The sequence below is a fragment of the Elephantulus edwardii genome, unplaced genomic scaffold (genome assembly GCF_000299155.1).
Source record: "Elephantulus edwardii isolate Elephantulus edwardi_28Jun2011 unplaced genomic scaffold, EleEdw1.0 scaffold00013, whole genome shotgun sequence".
NCBI lineage: Eukaryota > Metazoa > Chordata > Mammalia > Macroscelidea > Macroscelididae > Elephantulus > Elephantulus edwardii.
In genome coordinates, this window is record NW_006399763.1 from 27,033,691 (window position 1) to 27,037,166 (window position 3,476).

Here is a 3,476-nt window from a genome sequence, read left to right on the forward strand (position 1 = left end):
GTTATGCATCAGAGAGTTGGACAATGACTAGGGAGGATAGAAGGAGAATTGACGCCTTTGAGCTGTGGTGCTGGAGAAGAGTATTGAATGTAACCTGGACCGCCAAGAAAACAAACAGATTAATCGTAGAGAGGATTAAACCAGGCTGCTCCTTGGAGGCAAGTATTCTGGGGCTTCCTCTGACATACTTTGGACATGTTGTAAGGAGAGACAGGTCTTTAGAGAGGGACATGATGCTGGGTAGAGTGGAGGGACAGCGCAGGAGGGGATACCCTCTATGAGGTGGATTGATTCAGTGACTGGGGTACTTGGGATGGGTTTGTCAGAGGCAATGAAATTGGCACAGGATAGAGCACGGTTTAGGGCTGTTGTACATAGGGTCGCTATGAGTCGCAAATGACTCAACGGCACATAACAACAACAACAACATCTGTTGTTGTTTATGTGTGCTGTTAAGCTGGAACCTACATATTGCTGACCCTCCAGTGGGTTTTCAAAAGCATTAAATGTCATAGGAGGAGACTGCCTATGCTCTTGAGCAGAGAAGTTTATGGATTCAAAACATGTGTGTTTGGGATTGCAGTGAAGCTTCTTACCATGAGGCTACCCTCCAAATACTGCTTTCTAGTCAGTTTTGACACATGGTGACCTTTCATCAGAATTCTGAGGATAAATATTAATGGGAGAAAACTGCTTATCTTTCTATTATCAAGCATTTGGTAGATTTCCACCACTGGCCATACAATGTATACAAACCTGCGCAGTTCCACAGGCAATGTACTAGTCCACCAAAGCTCCTTAGGTATTATGTTGAAGATACTTTCTACATGGTCTGAAGAAAATTAATAGGGAGTAGTAGTAAGATAAGAGAGCTCTGGTGGCCTAGTGGCAAGAATCTGTGCTGTAATGTCTAAGGCACGTGTTTTGAGGCACCAGGTGCTCCATGGGAGAAAGATGGACAATCCTCTCCCATGGGATTTACTGCCTCTGAAAACCCATCATAGGGTCAGATAGGGGTTAGTTCTGACTCTAAGATACACAACAACAACAACAGTAGTAAGATAAAATAGAGGTATCTCTGTCTCTAACACTCAAACTATTTTTATGTCTATCCCTACAGTCACATATAAGTTCCTAATCTATCAGTTTCCTAAGTACTTTATTCCTAACATATTAAGTTAAAATGTTGCCTCCAAAAAACAGTCTTCTGTTTTCTTATCTATTACACTTTCTTTTTATTGATTTCAAGGGTGAGAAATTTTGTTATTTTCTTTTTTTATTGTCTCCATAAATGTTATTCATTATTACAGATCAATTTAAAGTCTGCCTTTATTCTAAAGCTTTGCTTACACACTAGTTTAAATAATCAACTTCTTCTCTTAAATCCAACATAATTATTACTGTTTACACATCATTCATTATGCATAGCATTGCGATACTTCTTTTATTGTTACCCTGACTTACTAGATTCAGTTATTTTTGTCTTCATGGATTTTCTCGTTCTCATAATAATGTTGAAAGCTCCTGAGTATACTGAAAGTGTTTATATTTTATATCTTAACTCTTCTCGCAAACATGTTAAAAATAATGGTGAATGAAGTACAATATAAAACAATAAAGTACTAAATCAAATAAAGTTTTAAATGCCTGAAAAGATGGAGAAACACCTTGTATGATTGGTTTTACATACAATTATATCCTATCTGCAAGTAGATAAATGAACTTGCAGATGATAAGTAGATCAACTACCAAGGGCAATTTACATATTCAATGCAACCCCAGTACAAATACCAATTCCATTCTTCAATGAGATGGAAAAGGCTGTCTCCAATTTTATTTGAAATGGAAAGAGGCCCAGAATAAGCAAAACACTTCTTAAAAAGATAAACAAGGTAGAAAACACATCACTCTCTGATTTCAAATCCTACTACACTGCTGTGATGATCAAGACGGTGTGGTACTGGTACAAAGAGAAAACTATAGACCAATGGAATGGAATTAAGAATCCAGAAATCAGCCCATCTACCTATGGTCAAATTATTTTTGACAAGGAGATTAAATGAGTCCATTTGGGAAACGACAGCCTTTTTAACAAATGGTGTTGGCAAAATTGGAAAAATATCTGCAAAAGACTCAAGCAAGACCCACACCTCACTCCATACACAAAAACCAACTCAAGGTGGATCATGGACCTAGGACTAAAACCATGGACTATGAACTTCATTAAAGAAAAGCTTGGAAGATCTCTAGAAGTCATAATCCACAACATAAACAGTCTTCCAAGCATCCTGAAAAATCGACAACCGGGAGAGGATAAAATAGATGAATGGAACCTTCTAAGAAATAAATCCCTATGCACACCCCAAAACTTCTCCAACAGGGCAAAAAGAAAAGCCACAGATTGGGAAATAATACTAGGTAATGCCATGTCAGACAAAGCACTTATATCTAGAATATATAAAATACACGAGCACCAAAACAAGAAAAAGGTAAATAACCCAATTGAAAAATGGGAACAGCATATGAATAGACACTTCACCAAAGAAGACATTCAGATGGCCAACAAGCATCTGAAGAAATGTTCAAAATCCCTAGCTCTAAGGGATGCAAATCAAAACAACTATGAGATATCATCTCACCGCAATAAGAATGGCAAAATTTAACAGAACAGCAAACATCAAATGCTGGTGAGGCTGTGGAGAAACTGGAACCCTTATTCACTGTTGGTTGGAGTTGTAAAATGGTGCAATCATTATGGAAGGCAGTATGGCACTTTCTCCAAAAGTGGCAAATACAAATACCATTTGACCAAGCAATTCCACTACTGAGAATATATTCTAAAGAAACCATAACCACCACCCAAGCAGATATGTGCACACCCATGTTTATTGCTGCTTTGTTCACAATAGCAAAGAGTTTGAAACAACCCAAGTACCCATCAACAAACAAATGGATAGAGAAGCTCTGGTATATTCACACAATGGTAATACTATGCAGCATTAAAAAACAAGGAACTCATGAAATATTATACAAAATGGGTGACCTGGAGGACATTATATTGAGTGAAATATCTCAGTCACCAAATAACAAATACTGCATAGTGTCACTGTTGTAAAACTGGACTGACATCAGGGTTGAGGGAAGACTGAAAAAGATGGGATAAATAATGTATAGTGCATTAAAGCATATAAGGGAGAGAACTGTTTAAAGGGATATATTATTAGGTATTATTGTCATGACAGGTGTCCAGAATGAAGGCTAGACAGTGGAGTGGACTTGGAGGGAGAGCTTATATAGTAATGAAATATTTTTTTTTTACTTCTCAAAGAGAAGAGTGAATTTAGAGGGTTGGCAGGGGGGAAAGTGCAACAATGAATGAATAGAAACCTTAAGTCTCTGTAAACTTTAATTAAAATGAATAAAACCCCCCATTTTATAAAAATATATTTTCTTTGTTACTATTAGCACTTGCTGAT